Consider the following 19,877-nt stretch of genomic DNA (forward strand, 5'->3'; position numbering starts at 1 on the left):
CCATGATTCTTTGGAGGAAATCACATGCTTTAAATGCTCATTGAATGTGCTTTAAAAATATGTTGTGGATCTACAGTAACTTAAGTAAAGTCTACCTAGTCCAGCAGGATCTATTCTGGCTGTCAGTCACTCTCTTGGGTGTCCAGTAGAGCAGCCATATGATGCTGCCAATTCAAGCCTGAGTCAAGCTTGCCCTCCGTTTATCAGGGAGGGTGCAATATAGATCACATTGGAAAGAACAGCTTGAATAAATATTGTTGGTTATTTATGTATTTATGAGTTCCTTTCGACACACACACAAAATATCTCAAAGCGGCTTTAAAAATTTATAAAATGTTTTGGAAAATGTAATACAATTGTGGCCCTAGTGCCTTGCCTCCTGATTCTGGTTATGAATGCAAAACTGCGCCCTCCCCCCCCCCCAAAAAAAAGTTATCATTGGAAATCATTGAGCCTAGTCTGCATCCTAAAATACTAGGGTGGTTTGTTTGTTCGTATTTATGTGTAGAATTTTTCCTTCTTCCATGGGGAGCATGTAAGCTCCTACCTATAATCCAGATCGGCGCAGCCCAGACACAGCTTTACCATGTGAGAACTAAGTCTGAGACTGTCAAGATAAACATTTCAAATACCTTCAGTCTAAGTCCAGTTTAATCTGTTTCAGGTTTCCTCCAAAAGTGTGAAACTCCACTTGATTGTACTCTGAAATGGGCAAATGCTTAAAAGGGCAAACCAATGGATATTGGATATCATGTTAAGAGATGCTATCCTAAGTAACACGCATCATCTGAACAGGAGCTTTGTCCATTTCTCTGAATCTATGCCATGCTATTTCATAGGGCATCCATGGAGACACCAAAATGAGCAAACAATTCTGCGGCAAGAAAAGTGGGGGACACAACTGCAATATAAATCAATGCCCTCAGAGTTCTGCAGTGTACTTAGCAGGGATGGGGAACCTGTTGTTCTCTGGATGTTATTGGAATACAACACCTACCGTACATGATCATTGGCTATGCAGGCTGGGACTGGTGGGAATTGGACTCCAATATCATCTGAAACAGCATCTAGACAACATCTTTAAAAGTAGAGACATCACCTTGCCAACAAAGGTCCGTATAGTAAAAGCTATGGTTTTCCCAGTAGTGGTGTATGGAAGTGAGAGCTGGGCCATAAAGAAGGTTGATCGCCAAAGAATTGATGCTTTTGAATTATGGTGCTGGAGGAGACATTTGAGAGTCCCATGGACTGCAAGAAGATCAAACCTATCCATTCTGAAGGAAATCAGCCCTGAGTGCTCACTGGAAGGACAGATCCTGAAGCTGAGGCTCCAATACTTTGGCCACCTCATGAGAAGAGAAGACTCCCTGGAAAAGACCCTGATGTTGGGAAAGATGGAGGGCACAAGGAGAAGGGGAAGACAGAGGACGAGATGGTTGGACAGTGTTCTCGATGCTACTAACGTGAGTTTGACCAAACTGCGGGAGGCAGTGGAAGACAGAAGTGCCTGGCGTGCTCTGCTCCATGGATTCACGAAGAGCCGGACACAACTAAACGACTAAACAACAACAACAATAATCATCTGGAAGGCCATAGGTTCTTCACTGTTGATATAGAGAGGTGTCTTAGCATATGTTGTTTCATTTTCAACACTTCCCCAAGCAGCAGGAAGTCCCAGAGCAGCTCTAGATTATCAGTTTCCTTGGAAAGTTGTGGTTGTTGGTTGTTGTTTTTTTTGTGTGTGTGTGTGTATGTGTACTGCTTGATGTCCCTAGACTCGCTCCTTCCCAAACAAAAAACAGGAAAATGTGTTCCTGCCCTGCAGTTAGTCATGTTGGATGATTATCTGTCGTGGATTCTTTAGCTGAGATTCCTGGATTGCAAGGGGTTGGAGTATAGCATAGGTAAGCAAACTAAAGCCCAGGGGCCAGATCCGGCCCAATTGCCTTCTAAAACGGGCCCATGGACCGTCCAGGAATCAGCGTGTTTTTACATGAATAGAATGTGTCCTTTTATTTAAAATGCATCTCTGGGTTATTTGTGGGGCATAGGAATTCGTTCATTTTTTACCCTTCAAAATATAGTCCGGCCCCCCACAAGGTCTGAGGGACATTGAACCAGCCCCCTGCTGAAAAAGTTTGCTGACCCCCTGGAGTAGAGGACCCTTGGTGGTGTCCCTTCCAACTCTACTATTCTATGATTCTGTGTGCAGACCATTCGAGTGACAAAGGTGATCTTCCTTCATTCCCATCCCTTTCATTCATCCATTATGAATGCCCAACTTGTGCCAATGCAATTACAGTATTTGGAATGAAAGAGGGGGGCTGGCCCCATAGTAACACCTGTGTATTGACACAGTGGTATAAAGGCTCGATATTCCAAGGCTATTTCCCCTGAACTCAGATGAAATACTAAAGCAATTCATTATGAGTGGGTGCCTACATAGGATGAAAAAGTGGAAGTTATTTAAGGAGCATTGAAAGTTTTCCTTTTAGAAGATGAAACTGGGACATTGCATTTTATTTATTATTATCTCGCTTTTATTGTTCTGAGAGCTGAAGGGCATTCGAGTGACTTTGTGTTAGGAGACATCAGGGAGTACTTTGTGTCATTTTTCATCTCAAAGAGACATATTGTTGGAAGCTGGTTCAGCTTTCCCTGATGAATAAATGTAAGTAGATTTCTCTGTACATGTTTGACAAGATTGTGCCATTTAAAGCAGTTAGCATATTGACTCTAAATACCATGACGAAAACCCACAGGGTAGAACCATCTATTACTCAAGAGTTGCTGTTCTTTTTTGGAATCTAGATTCCCTGCCCCCCCTTTTATCATTGGAAATGATTATGTATTCAAGGTGACGGTGAATTAATGCAAAGCTATGTTGTGTTTGTGAACTCCAGTGAACTGTTGGTGTTTCAAATTACAACGGTGAATTGTATAATAAAACATTTTGAAGCTATTTCACAACTACTTGTTGTAAGTATGATGAATAAAAGGTTCAGGTAAAACTCTCCATTGATTGTTGATCTTTGGCAGGTAAGTTGTTCTTACTGCATAGCATGCCTCCATCATTAGCACAGTTCACTGAATTTGTAGGGGAAATCGTGGTGCCCATTTTCTAAATAGCTCATGAAATATGTCAGAAAGAAGAGAGACCAGTATTTTGCATCCCATGTTAATGAGGTCTGAGATACCATCTTCCTGTGAGATACCATAAGGCGATAGGGCAATGATGGTGAACTCCTGGCCCATGGGCATGATATAATCTGCAACTAGATTTCATCCAGTCCTCTAGGCCCTTTCCTATCCATCAGCTAGTCAGTGGGGGAGAGCTGAAATAGGAGAAGGCTTTGATGTTCTGCAAAGTATGCAATTTGCAGCTCCTATCTCTGTAAGATGCACTACTAAAAGACCATAGCAGAGGGGAAATGGCTCAGCAGAGATGTAGACTTGTGTACCTATCAAATGTGCAAAAAGTACCCATGCATCTTGCAAATGCATGCATGCAATTTTCAGAATGGGCGTTTGAGGCTTTGAATAGCTGTAAAGTGGAGCGGTAGACGCTGAAGCAGAGGAGGGAGGCCAAGAGGCAGAGATGAGTGGGGCTGGGGAATACGTACAGGTGTCTCCTGCTGCTGCTGCAGCCTCTTCCCCCCAAGAGAGGCACGAAGAGGGCAGAGGAGAAATTACTGTCATGCAGGTGAAGTCTTGGATTCCTTGGGGGGAAACCCTAGTGAGTGGACTTAGACAGCTGTGGGAAGGCTGGGACCTTCAGTCTCTGCAACTGCTTCAAGACCTATTGAAGAAGAGTTGCTGTACTCATTAGCCCTGACACCCCTGTGCAGATCCCTTTTTTTCTAATAAAGAGTTAACTCAACTTACTTTGTTTGATTTACTGCTGGCTCACTCCTGGCACCTGGCACCTTTATTACATATCTTTAGGCACCAAGCAGAAATGTTTCTCTTCAACCAGGCATTCAGCTAACATTCTGTGGCGTTTCAAATGTGTTTGTGGGTGGGGAGTTATTGTTATTGTTATGTATTTTGTATTCTCATTGTATATTTTTCTGTTGTGAACTTCCCTAAGATCTTTGGATGAAAGGAAGAAGAAGATCGTTGACATCATCTAGTCTTCCTGAAAAGTTTGTTCCAAACAGAAAGCAACCTTGCTGGTCAACAATAGTGAGAATTGGAATGTTAAAACTTATTTCCATCTGTGAAATGTGGAGGGTGGTGTATAGAAAATGTAGATAGTCATTTTAAATACACCTGCATTTCTGCTGTGTTATGTAAGATAATTATTGTTTACATAAGGTATTGTTAACTGCATTCTTCACCATTTCTGCAATATCATTAAAAGTATTGGCTACTTAGTATTTTAAAAAATAAAATAAAGACATTTTCTCCTCAATGCAAACTTACGTAAAAACTTTGAAAGGCTTCTGGAATTTTTTTCTGTGTGGGACGCAGTTCACTGTAAAGCTGTCACTTGAAACTTTATTAATCAGAAAGCCCTGTAGAACTTTTAATAATTTCATTTTCCCCCCAAAGTGAAGAGGGTGGGGGCTTCTCTTACACAGAAATGTTTAACTAGAATATCCAGAGACGATTAACCCAAAACTAGTATCTGGTTGGCTTTTGAAGAGCATGCCAGACCCAATGAAGCCATTTCAAAGTGCAGATCACTTTGATCAAAATTTATTACGGAGTTTGAAGCTTCTGATGAAAACATTTGCCTCCTTGGTCTTTCCCCCCCTTTTCCAAAAGGGTTTTTCATTTCCGTTTAGATCTGCATGTGATGTGGTGCCAAAAGTAATAAGAAAGGTCCTACTTCTGTAGCGGACAATGCAAGAATATTATTCCCCTCATTGGAGCCTGCAGCAGCAGTTACAAAAATGTATATATTCCTAATCCTATGCATATCTAGGCAAATGTGCATCAGATTGCAGTTTTAGCTTCTTAAAATATTATCCACTTTCTTATACTGTTAACCAATAACACCACCACCCAAAAGAGAGACAGAGAGGGAGGATGGTAAATTATGTGTTAACATTTGTGAGATACCGTATTTTTCAGTGTATAACATGCCCCCGTATTATTTTTTTGTATGCAAAAAAACCCTATTTTTGGGGACTCCAAATTAAGGAAATGGGGGGAGATTGCACAGAGTTGTTCAGCTTTGGCAGGGGGGGGATTGCCACCAATCGCTCACCCACCTGACTGCAGCTGCCAATCGCATGCCTTGACGAAGCCACCAATCACCTGCCCGCTCACCTCCAGCAGCTGCCAATCGCACGCCCAATTGCCACAGCAGCCAATCGCCAGCAGGCCTTGCTGCAGCCACCAATCACATGCCCAATCACGGCTAACAATCTCCTGCTCATGGCTGCCACCAATCGCCCATCCCCCCTCTGCACTATCTGTGTATAAGACGACCCCCAATTTTAAACATTTTAAAAAATAAAAAGCCTCGTCTTATACACAGAAAAATACGGTATTTCTGAGTAAAATATTATAAAAGTGGGGAATCAATAGTGCCTGGTACCCACTGGGAATGGTGGGGAGGAAGTCAGGAAGACCAATAGCAAGTGGAGCCAGAGCCAATGGGTTTGAACACCATATTGGGCAGAGGATTCCTGCATTGCAGGGGTTTGGACTAGATGACCCTCATGGGTTCTTCCAACCCTACAATTCTGTGATTCAATGACCTTACCTTTTAGACAATTTTGTATGACTGGGTAATCTCCTGCAACCCCTGGAATCTCACACCACTCAGAGATTGGGGTGGTGTGCAACAATGATTTTACTGAGCAAAAAGATGCTAAGATAACTGAGCACAGCAATGTTCACCCTTTTAATTCGGTGAGGGTGTGATTGAAGACCCAAGCTAGAAAAGAAAACGACAGACTTACTCGCTGTGCCCTAGATTCTGCTTCACACTTCCTGCAACTTGTTTTTGTTTTAATTTGATGAAATAGCAAGCGATTGCAAAGTGGCTGTTCCTCTAGAGGTAGCAGTCACGTGAATGACACAAAATACGTTGGGGGGGGGAGAGCCCCATTTATTTATGTATTTGTTTGTCGTGTTTCTATCCCACGTTTCAATCAAATCTTCATTAAGCTTTTCACACACGCACAAAAAATTTGTGGTTTTTTTTATTATTTTATTGTGTCTGTTTCCTAATTGAACAAATATTTATTTATTTTTGGTAAAATGTTTAATGAGGGTTTGATTGAAAAGTGGGATATAAACACTGTGAATAAATAAATGGGTCTCTTTTTAACAAACAGATTTATGTCACTAATACGACTGCCACCACTAGTCCATTTGCAATCTCTTGCTATCAACAGCAAATAAAATAGAAGAACACCGTTCAGCACCAGCATACAAAAAAAGTTTCAACAAAAGTTAAGAAACCCATGGGAATACAAAAGGGCCTTCATACTGCATCTTAAACACATGAGAGTTCGTGCCAGGTGAGCCTCCTTGCAGAGGACATTCCAAAGGTAGGACAAAGCAACCAGCAGCTCACCTGACCTTTGAAAGTGGGAACATTTGACAAAGGACCTCTAAATTAGACTTTAGCATACAGACTGATTTCAGATCTCTAGCTCCCAAACTATATAGATGGGTGCTGTTCTAAAGTGGTCAGCGAGATTCTCCTTGACCAGCTTTGGTTAGTGGCAGTGCTTTCTGTTCAGCTGGAGTGCACCAGAGCGCAGTTCTGGCACTTCTCAGGTGGGCGCCATTGTGCGCTGGTGCTCCCCCTGCCTGCTTATTGCCTTTATGTGCTTCTGAGAAGCCCAAAATGAACATTGCAAGCCAAAACAGAAGCTGGCCAACGTGTGCAAGTCTACACTTTTTGGAAGATCTATGACTCCACCTAGCTCTTAGCCTCTCCCCAGCCACGAATAGTCAAGCAACAGGGCAGGGCAATTCATATTTCCTTTTCTTCAGTCTGTCTCCAGCTTGCCATAGTTTTAAGCACCTCCACAGGCAGTGAATACAGCTGTTGACAAACTGGCATCTGTTCAGGGCTACCCCAAGTCGCCTGGTGACTTACTTCATGGTGAGTTCCAGCACCTCTTTTTGTTGGGGAAAAGCACTGGTTAGTGATGTTATGAACCACTAACACCAAAGGCATCCTGACACAGTGAATGGCAGGAGTCTAGTCTCGAGATTACCAAAGCATGGATAGGCTGCTTTGAGACAATCGCACGTTCCTGCCAATGTACAGTATTTGCACCACGCTGACCTCTTCAACGCCTCCTCCATCCTTCCTGGTAAGTAGCAGTGAGTGACTCAGGTGATCACCACCAACCCACCACACTGGACTTTACTAGGAGGCACTGCAGCAGACACAACAGATTTGCTTAGGTTGCAACAAATCAGGATCAGTTAGTGACATCAGGCTACCAGTCTGATTCCTCAGGGGGACTGCAAGAGGCAAGCAAAAAACCAGTTTGCCTAGTAGACAAACTGTAGTTGATCCCACACAATGGGATGCAGAATGGGATTCATCCCACTGAAAGTAAAGTATGAGCAGGAACAACATCTGTATCTGAATAAACCTTGTGTTCAAGTGTAGGTGTGGATGTCCTCCTTCTCCATGGCATTACTTTCAATATGATGTTTGCTTGTTTGCATCAGCCCAGTTGCCCCAGCAACAAGGACATTTTCCACCTTCTCCCTCTGCCTGCCCCACTTGCAATTGGGGCTTCACCACTTCACCAAGAGACATCACAAACTGTCTGAAGCACAGGCTGATTTTATGGGGAGCAACCATATGTTTGCCAAATGCTTCCCACCACTGCTGTTTCAGTCCAGACCTTCCTGCCTCTTCTTATCAAACTGTCCCTTTTATTCTTTTGCCTAATTTTTATATTCCGTTTATATGTTCTTGAGAATGTCATTGATATATGTGTTTGTTCTGTATTTGAAACAAAAGGCCATTGATCTTGATAGGAGCATGTAGGGACCTCGGCAACATCAATAATAAAGACCAAAAAAAGAAAGAAAAAGGCAGAGATCTAAAGTAATAATAAATGGGGGAATAGACATTTAGAAATGAGCCCGTCGCCACCTTTTCAGTTTTACTTCTCTTAATCTGTAGGTGCTTCTAGTCTGCGTTGACTGGAAGCACTTCTGCATGGGACTCACGGTTGCGGTTCAGGCATACAAGTTCCATAATAATAATAATATTATAATAATAATTTATTATTTATACCCCGCCCATCTGGCTGAGTTTCCCCAGCCACTCTGGGCAGCTCCCAATCAAATGTTAAAAACAGTACAGCATTAAATATTAAAAACTTCCCTGAACATGTCCCTACCCCCAGCATTCCAGTGCTTACACAATGTCAATGTCATCAAAATGCTGGCTCTTGCTTTCTTGATATTTAATCCAGATTTTCCCTTGCTACAAAAAAACCTAATAAGTAAAAAGTAACCTGTCATACACCTGCAGCCATCTCTTCCGGTGGTCTTCATTACTGCAGCATTACTTTTATTTCTTCCTCAACCTTGGGCACAATATTTTGCCTCTGGTTGCCTCCAAAAATGAGTGAAAGAGACCCATTTCTACTTATCACTGCATGCTGAGGGCATGCCCAGATTTTGCGTGTGTGCATGCATGAGAGAGTGAATAAGTTAATCACTGTCACAATATACCAGATTTTCTCAAACAAGATTTTCAGCAGACCATATTTTCTATTCTAGAAGGAGAATTGTGAGATCTTGTTTTTCTAATACATTTTGGCTGCGCTCAGCCCTACTTAACAAGTGTGATGGGGAAGCACCACACAAGTTTTTTCAGAGTGACTGCTAGATCCTAAGTGAGCCCCATCTTGGGCTAGAGAGCTGGGAGGGAAGAAGAGGAGGAAGCTGCTCTCAAGAGCACTGTGCTGTGAGGGCCATCCTGGATCCAGCTACTCTAAGACCCAGGAAGCCCAAGAACTTTGCTTTCCCGGGTTTCTTCTCTCTGAGCTCCCTAGCTCAGGCAGGAAAGTAGTTGGCAGAGGCTGTAACATCCCCCATCACTCAGGGAGGCCCACAGAAGGACTCCCATTGTCTCCGCAGCTGGCTCTGATTGGACTGACATCAGGCTTGGGGAACCTTTGGCCCTTCAGATGCTGCTGAACTGCAACCCTCATGAACTGCAACAAGCCTGACCTTTATTCTCCATTAGCGAACATACTGGATAGCCCCCTAACTCATTTATTGGTGCATGAGCTTGTGCGGGCAAGAAAACTGTTTTCCCCCCTTGCTGTTTCATTTCAAACATGAATTTCATCTTACGTTCCCATGACAAGAGAATATGCTCCGTCCTTTTACATCTAAGCTCATAGGATATTTTTAGGTATATTGTACACTATAATTGTCTTGATGTGCTGTTTGATGTATTGTGCTGTTGCCTTTAGCTGCATTGAGGGCATAGCTGTCAACCGTCCCTTATTTGGTGGGAAACACCCTTATCCCAGTGCCGTGTCCTGCTGCTGTCCCTTAATGATGATATCCCTTAAATTTCCTGGGTTTCAAAGGAAGCAGCCCCTCTCTCTCCATCCCTACTGGCCAGGGAGGAGGGAGGCTCCAACTGTGTTGCTTGGCTGCCCGGCCCGCCTCCCTCCAGCCTCCTCTCACCAGCCTCAGCCCCCGGGAGCCCCTCCCGACCGGGACTGGCGGGAGCCTCAGGCCCTTCCGCCGCCATCCTCCTCACGCCACCGAACTGAGTGTCTCTGCCTGGGGCCTCCCCTCTGCCTGCCGCCGCCACCGCTCCTGCTAGGCCGTACTGTGGCTGTGCCGCTGAAGGACCTGGATGAGATGGGCAGTGTGGCACGGCCTATGAATTGCTGAGGAGCCTTGAGAGGAGCGCGAGGGCAACCATAGATAAAGCAGTTCAGAGAGAGGAGGAGGAGGCGTGGGCAGGTGTTCCAAGGGCTAACCATAGAGGGGGAAAGCAAGCGCTTCTCCCATAGATTTATAGTGGTAGACTAGCATAGATGGTCTGATCTGCGGGTTTACTTTGGGCGCTATTTCCCCCCCTCCCCCCCCCCCACCTGATGGAACTGAGAGCTGCAGATGGAGAATGAGAGAAAAGATACAGAACTACAGCAGCATCTTCGTAGCTTGGACTTTGTTTTGCGCGAAAAGTGTTTGCAGCTTGTAGTTATTTAATTGCAGTGTTTCATCAGCTGGTGTCTTGAGCAACAACCTCTGGAAACGAAGGGCTAAAAACCGGCGCTGCTCTCCAAAATTTTCTGGTCCCTTTTAACTTCGTATTTCAGCTGGTTGACTAAAATCCCTTATTTTGGCTGCTGATCCCTTATTTTTGAGGCTGCTGGTCCCTTATTTTCAAATCTGTAAGTTGACAGCTATGACTGAGGAAAGGCAGGGTATAGATAATTTAAATAAACAAACAGGGACAAATAAAAAACTAAACTAGCTCAGTGCTACAGAACCTGCCTTGCATGCGGAATGCCCCAGGGTCAACCCCTAGGATCTCCAGATAGGGCTCAAAATGGCCACTGTCTGAAACCCTGGAAAACTGCTGCTAGTCAGTATTAACAATACTGAGATAGATCAACCTTTGGTTTGACTCAGTACAAGGCAACTTTGTTGTTTCTTCCTAACTAGTTGCCTTTCTGTAGCCGTGTTCCTAATAACATAAGGATGGCTAGCCAGTTGACAATTCCATGCTTTCACAGTGTTGACTGAAACTCCCCCGCCATCTTACATTGCTTTCTGATGAGGACAGGAGTTATTCCCACCCTGTGGAGTGTCCCACCAGTTCTGCCTAGCAGTTCCTACTGATGAAACATTTGGCAAGCTCCTGCCGACCAGCTGGCTCTTTTCAGCCTACAAGAGAGCATCATCCTGCCCACATCCTCAGGCTACAGAAACCAAAAGTGATTCCACAGGCTGCAACTGAGTGATGCTCGAGGTGCCTCCAATAGGCCTCCTCTGATTGCAACAACATGTCTGGCAAAGAGTTTGCCCTCAGAGAGCTTCACAACCTCTCACAGCAGGCAGTACAATACAATACCCTCTGCACTTTGTGCTTTGGTACAAATTGTTATGGCCCTTAGGCAGTGGAGGCTGATACATTAGAACAAATTGGGCCCCACCAACCTTAACTGGCCTTCAGCCAGCCTCACCTGCCTGTCTTCTTACTAGCAACCAGTCCAATGGGTGGCAATGCCTGCCAGCTCCCTCTTCCGTAGCCTTCATGCTGCCCTTGTAGAACTAAGTAGGGAGGAAGAGAGTGGTGAGAAAAGTTGGAGATAATTGGCTGTGCCTATCGTTGGCTCTTGTTTCACCTCTGTTGTCACTCTCCCTGTCTTCCACCCTGCCAGTCCCAATAAGCACTACTCACCACTGCCCTTAGGATGTAGGAAGCAGAAGCAACTTGCCCCCCAGCACAGTAGGTATCTATGACCAACATAAGGGCCATCACTGATAAAGAACCCACCTTAAGGCTCTGTTTTAAAAAATAATTCAAAGCTCCCAGCAAATTTGCAGGGACCTTTTGCTGAACATTTGACATTTAAACTATTCTGTGCATTGGCAGCTTCTGATCCTTTGCCACATTTTGATGAGTACAAATCATGAAATGCATATTTTCGAGCGACTGGCTTGAAAGATGATATATGTTGGGGGAGCACATCTTTGATGGATTTGCTCTAGGCTGAAAATCATTTTCTGTAAGCTTTGTTTGAACTATCCGTTTTCAAATTGGAAGGAAAGAGGTTGGGAATTGCTGTGATGTGTACAAATATATTTAAAAGCATGCTTGTTAGGAAAGACTTGGAACAAGCCTTTTTTAGGATAAGAAGGGGGGAACCCATAAAGAAACTCTGTTGACATCTGGTAAAGCCTTGTTAAAACCCCTAAAATAAAGTTACAGATACTCCCCCCCCCCCCAATTTTATACCTATCACTTCCAGATACACAGACATGGGAACATAGGAAACTGCCCCATAATGACTCAGAGCAAGCTGATCCTTCTAGGTCAGTATTGTCTTCACTGACTTGCAGAGGCTTTCCAGAATTTCAAATGCAGATGTCACCAGCTGAACCTGGGTCCTTCTGCGTCCGGCTGGGAAGGAAGCAGAGAGCGAGGGTTCGCAACTGATGCCCACTGTGAACATCCATTCTCCATTCTCACAAAGTTAATTACATGGAGAAAGGAAGACTTGAAGGAGGCGTCTCTCCCTCCCTCCCTCCTCACGAACTTTGTCCACATGAACAATAAATGCAAGCATGTGATAACACACAGCAGAAAGAGATCTGTCCGTGCTGTGTGATCAGAATTGACACATGCAGTGCTTTTTTTCTTTAAAAAAATGTTTTGGGCTACTCTCATTTTGACTCAAGAAAAATCACCATTTTATAGTTCAAATCAGGGAAAATAAATACGGTAAATGGATAAAAGTACAAATACCATGCATTAACTCACATTACACAGCTGATAGCTCACAGTAACTTCCACGTTGGCATGAGGTTGTGTGCACTAACATCTTCCCTCCTACTTCCAACTCCTACTTCACACATTAAATGCTCACTTCCATCTGAGACTCGGCAAACAATATGACAGGAAATGAGGCCGCCATCAGGGTAGCAACGGAACTGGCGATTCACCGTGCTAGAGAAGAAAACAATTTTTTAAAAAAAGTTTCTTCTCCCGTTAGATTCACAAAACGTTTAGGGGTACATGTACCCCTACATCTCCCCAGGAAAAAAAACAACCCAACACATGCATGGCATTTTGGGACTTATCCATACTAACCTTTCCTCCACACAGTCCTTGCTTTAGAGCTCTGTGCCTAAGTGCCCTTCCCCATCCCCCTCTGAAGCTTTCCCTGTGGAAACTCGCTCTTTAAAGATGAATCGGAGCAAACAGCAAAATGCAGAAGACCCGAGTGCTCAGATATGGAGCTTTAAAGTGCAGACCTGTGCCTGGAAAGAGCAGGGCAAAAGGTGTGGAAATGCCAATGTTCTTGGGCCCCCTGAGATAATGGATCTCTGCATTCCAGCCCACACGCTATGCACCCTTGCCTCCAAACAATCTGTGGTGCAAAAGGCTGTTGCTGGAACCCTGCAGGCTGGTAGAATCATAGAATCAAATATTTGTAGAGTTGTAAGGGACCTTGAGGATCATCTAGTCCAACTCCCTGCAATTCAGGAATATGCAAGTGTCCTATACAGGGATCGAAGCTGCAATTTTGGCGTTTTCAGCTCCATGCTCTAACCAGCTGAGCTATCCGGGCTTTAAAGTAGGAAAGGGTGGTGTACAAACTGACTTGATGGGACTTGGTGAAAAGCGAAGTTAAGAAACATTAACTTCAGGAGGAAAGAAAAGTGTGTGTGTGTGTGTGTGTGTGTGTGCGCGCGTAATGGGATTGAAGGAAATGACAGATGGTAAATTGGTATAGATTAAATAGGAAGGAAAAGGAAAGTGTAAGGAAAGGAAAGGATGAAAAACATGACATAAAAATAATTTACATTTCTTTAATAATAAAAAAATCAACAGCAGAAGGTGGACATATTAGAGAAACAGCAGGAAAAAGAGAGAGACAGAAGGTACTGTGAAGCCCAGAACAGGAAATATTAAAAAGATAAAATAGTTGGCTCCGGAGCAGCATGGGAGTGGGGGGAGAGAGAAAATACAAAGAGTGTTTTGATACTTCTTCTTTTTTTTAACTTGGAGGATAACATGAAAAGAGCACAAGAGACAAACAATGCTTTAGATATTTCTACCTGTGCGGTGTTAGGTTTCCTTTCTTCAGTCTTTTTCAACCCAGTTTGTGTGGGTGGGTGAATCCATTGTTCAAATATTGAGCCTGATCCAACCACAGTTTAAAAGCCCATTGATTTCAGCTGGAGGCAGCTATGCTCATGTACATATATCCCATTGAAATGAATGGGATTTACAGTGCATAATCTGATGACGTAACCAAGGACATCTTGAATTCTTTGTCATTCAAGCCCAGCTCATCAATTTGACTTGATGGACCCTGCATGCACCGTGAACCTTACCTATCATACAATGATGAATTATCATTTTCATAACAATTTCATCCAGCATCTCTATTATGATCTGTATAATGCAGACCTTCCCTTTACTGGTACCCCAGTAGCAGCCCTACTGTCAAGGGCCCACATGGCTAAAATTAACTGGCCCTTGAACAGTTCCCATCCTCCATTGCTTTTGCAAACTTTACAGAGAAGAGGAGAGGAGAGGAGAGGAGAGAAGGGAGGAAGAAGCTTGCAGTAGTTCCTAAAGATACAAGCCCTGGCAAGCCTCTTGACCTCCCCCATTCTCTCACTACATATTTGGGGTTTTCAAAACAAAACACACACAGTTTGCCTCCATTTATTAACTGCATCCCATAAAGTAGCTCAAAGATACTTCGCAGCAAAACATGAATAAGAGAAATAATTAAAAACAATCCCCTTTATGCAAACAACACCACATATACATACAATTTTTTTAAAAAAATCATATGTAAAGGCAATTTAATATCGTTTTCAAATTACAACAGGAAGGGACAAGAAGGAGGCAGGCTTTGTGACATTAGATGTTTGAGGTTTGTTTTTTAAAAGTTTCCTTTTACTCGCTTCTTATATAATTGCAGTCAATTTATTCCATTGTAAGAAGACTGATCCTACAGGTTTGTGCAAATGTATTCAGCTGCCTCAACATTATACAAGGTAGACTGCATAATATTTGTCGTAGGGTTCCTGTGGCCGGTTTGGTCAATGGTCTTTGGCTAGCCCCAACTCACCTATTTCCCTCTGGTGGATCAGGAAGGATGGCAGATTTGCATGACCTCCCCCAAGCCAGCTTCTCACTTACCCTCTGCCACTGAGCCATTTAGAAGATCTGGCACTGCTTTGCTGCTTCAGCAAAGTGATCAGCAGTCTGATATCACTGGGTTGCCCAAGCCTTGCCACAGAGACCTCTTGCCCTGCTGCCACTTCACCATGATCAATGTTGTTTTAAGCCAGGGGTAGGCAACCTAAGGCCCGGGGGCCGGATGTGGCCCATTCGCCTTCTCAATCCGGCCCATGGACGGTCCAGGAATCAGCGTGTTTTTACATGAGTAGAATGTGTCCTTTTGTTTAAAATGCATCTCTGGGTTATTTGTGGGGCATAGGAATTCGTTTATTTTTTCCCCTTCAAAATATAGTCCGGCCCCCAACAAGGTCTGAGGGATGGTGGACCGGCCCACGGCTGGAAAAGGTTGCTGACCCCTGGGTTAAGCCATGGGTAGGCAAACTAACACCCGGGGGCTGGATCTGGCCTAATCGCTTTCTAAATCCGGCCCACGGACGGTCCAGGAATCAGCGTGTTTTTACATGAGTAGAATGTGTCCTTTTATTTAAAATGCATCTCTGGGTTATTTGTGGGGCATAGGAATTTGTTCACCCCCCCAAAAAATATATACAGTGGTACCTCTGGATGCGGACGGGATCCGTTCCGGAGCCCCGTTCGCATCCTGAAAGGAACGTAAGATGCGACTGCGTGTCTGCGCGTGCACGGGTCGTGTTTTGCTGCTTCCACGCATGCACATAACATCATTTTGAGCGTCTGCACACACGCAAGAGAAGAAACCCGGATGTAACGTGTTCCGTTACTTCCGGGTTACCGCAGAGCGCAACCTGAAGCATATTCATCCCAAGGCATGACTGTAGTCTGGTCCCCCACAAGGTCTGAGGGACAGGGGACCGGCCCCCTGCTGAAAAAGTGTGCTGACCACTGTTTTAAGCTTCACTTTGAAAGGGCAAAATCAAAAGGAGCCAGAGGTCAGTGCATGGGGCTTGGCGCAGGGTAGCAAGAGTTCTGTCTCAGCAGGGGGGGGGGGAATGGGGGATATCTTGTGCTTGCCCTACATTTGGTAGTCATGCTTTTTGTGAAACATCAATACTGTGGAGGAAGCACCATGAGCCCTGGGACTTAATATTGCCCTTGGTGGGAATGTTGCAAATCTTTGTGCTGTGCAACTTCACCACGAACCCACACAGCATATAATGCAACTCAGGCATTTTGCTACACCATGCTATACAACACTGCACTTTCTTTCATATCCATCTTGTGCCTGAACAGGCAAAAGGATCAAACAGTGCGATACTAAAAGGCATTGCCTAAAGACAATTAAAAGACAAAACAAATGTGTGGCATAAATCAGCTTTTCCTCAGTTGCTGGCAATTTCTCTGATTCTCAAAATGAGGTTTATTTGCAACTTGTAAATTTTTGCCACTTTTAAAATGCTATTTTGTTTTTATTACTTATATCTTCGGCTTTGGCAGAATCCCAGAAACCTTTCCATTTTGAAAAGTTTAGCATGTTATTAATAGCCAAGTAATAACGAATTGGAAGATTATAATTCATGGATTGTTCAGAGCCCTGTCAATGTTTTACTCTTTTAAAAACAACAACAAAGAAGCACTATAGTGCTTTCTACCTGTGGGCAATTGTGACACCTAAAGCTATGTCTATATAATTTATTACTCTTTGGGAGATTAAATCTTTATTACAATAATGGGCTTTTAAGGACATGCCTGTAAATGTTCTAGGATTCCACAGGTGCTCTTCACGAATGCAAACAAAGGTGTCTATTAAGAAACAACACACACTTGAAAACAGGATTAGAACATAACAAAGCAAGCTATAGTGTCACTTTAAAGCAAATCCTTGACTGGACGTGTTAGGTCTGTTTGTTTTAATGAATGCTTCTAGATCTAAGAAGAAGAAAATGCAATAATATTTTTGCAAGCCTGCTACATTTACAGTTATTTCTGATCCCTTGAATATGTGTCTACGTCCACCACAAAACATCATGGGAATGTAACATACCTGAATAAAGTCATATAACATTCATGACCCCATAGACACATTTAAGGTTTTCCAATTTTTTATCTTCATTTTCTTATATCTTAAGCTAACCCAGAAGTACCGTAATTTCCAGCTCAATTATCCTTCATAGATAATGTACTAGTTGATAATATTCTGATTCTGAACTTAGCAAACTTATGTCTCTGAAGCTTGTTCCTACTTTGGCACCTTCACTGTACTTTTTTCTGAACGCGCTAAAAACATTTATTGTTCAGGTAACCGTATCCAGACATGTAGAAGCTGTTGCATGCTTCAAAATGGTCTTAGCATTTTGGTGATTTTGAATGCCTCCAGTGCTACAAATGTCTCTTTCTCCTTCTCTTCTGCCAACCCCCCGGTACATCTGGCAAACAGAGGAAGAGGAAGAGGAAGAGGAAGAGACTACTGGGGCTTGGGGTTTCTGGTGCTGAAGCAATCTAATTACGATAATTAATTATTTCTCAGCTTACAAATGGCACAGCTTTTCTGAACTGGGAGGACTTGCTTCCAAGCCATCCAATTCCAATATTTGGTGCCATCCCTAGATTAATTAGAACCAGTTCCACTCTTGTTTCTATTACTGAAGCACAGCTGGAGACCATGTGAAGCAAGTTATTAATGCATTTCCACAGATACCCTCAGTAATTGGCAACTTGCCTTTGCAAGATATTACTGTTCTACAGGGATCATCAGGATTATTCCTTCCAGTTATAAATATTGTGTTTTCCACCTGAAGAACACTCACACACAAAAATCTTCCAGGGGAAGGGGGAAAAAACCTAATAGCACTTACTTTTGCTACCAGGAAGATCAAACAAACCACTAGCGGAAGCACACCCAGCTCCTGCTGAGTTACCAAGAGACAAACGTCCAGTCCGTGCTAATTTACCAAGAGACAAGTTCAACTGTTGCTGCTCTAGTCTGCAAAACAATTGTCCACCTTGCCAAATAGCTTGCTGTCTGAAGCAACTACACAGAAGGCACTTGCATGAGATACGACTATCATTAGGCATAGAGCAGGGATGTGAATGGCCCTCCAAATGTTGGTCTGACTACAACTCCCACCATGCCTATTGGCCATACTGGCAGTGGCTGATAGAGACTAGCCTTTGACTATTATTATCAATCTTATTTAAGCCAGTAGGCATTGGTGCATTTCATGCAGATTTTATGTCACCATCATTCTAGTTCTCCAGACTTTGCACCCACTGACACTTAAAAATAGATGAAATGTGTTAGCTTTTTTGTGTAGCTGACAAGTTGAACAATTCATAATGCGGAATTATGTACAATTGATGGATAATACAACGATAAATCCCACAAAGTGCATTTTCTCCTGTATAAGAATATGCTGGCTTATGCTTCTGGAAAAAAGATAACTGTTCATTGCATTGTACTCACATTGTATCGCTCACGTTTTAAGTTACTTCCCTATACTTAACGGGAACTCTCGTGATCATTAATAGTAAGCATAAGGCAGTTCCTTCTGCATCAGTCAGCACAATATGTAATGAAGTGCAGCTGTTGCATATTATCTTTATCATATCATGTTATAAAGGCTTTGAGTACCTAGTAAACATCATCATGAGTAGCATCATGAGCAGTGAATGAGCTCAGATAAACGCCGGGAGTTCTCACTGTTGCTGTAGCATGACTAATATGGATATTTGTTTACCTCTGTGTTATCTCAATGCAGCAGCTCCACTAAACACAATGAATGAGCCTTATGTTAGCATCCTTCCTTTTCATAGCATTCAGTATAAGATTCACCACCATTGTTCCACAGCATCCCTTAGCTTTGAAATCTTGACCCGACTGAAGTGCTCAGTTACCATCCTGGAAGGGGTGCATCAAAGCATTATTTTGCACTCCATTCCAATTTACCAAATGTTATGTACTGAAGTTCTCACCCTGGGCCAGCAGGGGGATACTGTAGATAGTTTTCACTCAGATCCACATATGCAAATAAGGAATTGAAAGTGATGTTCAGTGATTGGATAGTTACAGAAAGTTGTTACTGTTGCATTGTAGTTGAGCTCTATATAAGCAGGTTGGCTGAACCCTTCAGCTCAGTTCTGTCCTGGCCTGTGAATAAACAAGAGCTGTCTGAAGAATTGCTGTGTCGTCTGATATGTTCACCCACAACTTAACACCAAATTCAGCCTGTTTTGAAGTCATCATGTATTTTCTTCCATCAAGTACGCAGTACGTTAATCAGCATATCTTTTCAAGACAATCAGAATGCCACCAAAGGTGGTGTGGTAAACCTGGGCTGAGTTATGAGTAGGTGGTGTTCAGTCATAGAATTATTTACTTGTGACAAACAATGGTTGACTCCAATAAGGGTTAAACTAGATGGAAATTTGCTGTCCTGAACTCTGAAGCAGAAAGGCCTTATATGGATCAGGACTGCAGCACACGGAAGAGGGTTAACCTTTTCCCACTAGTGCCATTTTCACTTCTAAAATTCACCTTCCCATCCAAGCTGCAAGAAGCAGGAGTGGGGACTTGTGAGGACACAGGATTGTGTCCAAGGATTTTTCTTTTTCAACTGAGACAAATAGCTACAGTGGTACCTCAGGTTACATACGCTTCAGGTTACATACACTTCAGGTTACAGACTCCTCTAACCCAGAAATAGTACCTCATGTTAAGAACTTTGCTTCAGGATGAGAACAGAAATTGTGTTCCGGCTGTGCAGCGGCAGCAGGAGGCCCCATTAGCTAAAGTGGTGCTTCAGGTTAAGAACAGTTTCAGGTTAAGAACGGACCTCCAGAACGAATTAAGTACTTAACCCAAGGTACCACTGTATTTTGGATGGGCAATTTTTGGCAGTAAAATAGCACAGGGGGTCCCCTGAACCACAGTCCTGATGCAGATTACATGTCTGAGTTTTTTTGAAGACTAAGGATCATGCAATTCCCAGATCATGTCCACTTTGATCCTTATCACCACCACATTTGCAACACATCATCTGGTGTTGTGAATTGGTCCTACCAC

The sequence above is a fragment of the Podarcis muralis genome, chromosome 1 (assembly GCF_964188315.1).
Source record: "Podarcis muralis chromosome 1, rPodMur119.hap1.1, whole genome shotgun sequence".
Classification (NCBI taxonomy): Eukaryota; Metazoa; Chordata; class Lepidosauria; order Squamata; family Lacertidae; genus Podarcis; species Podarcis muralis.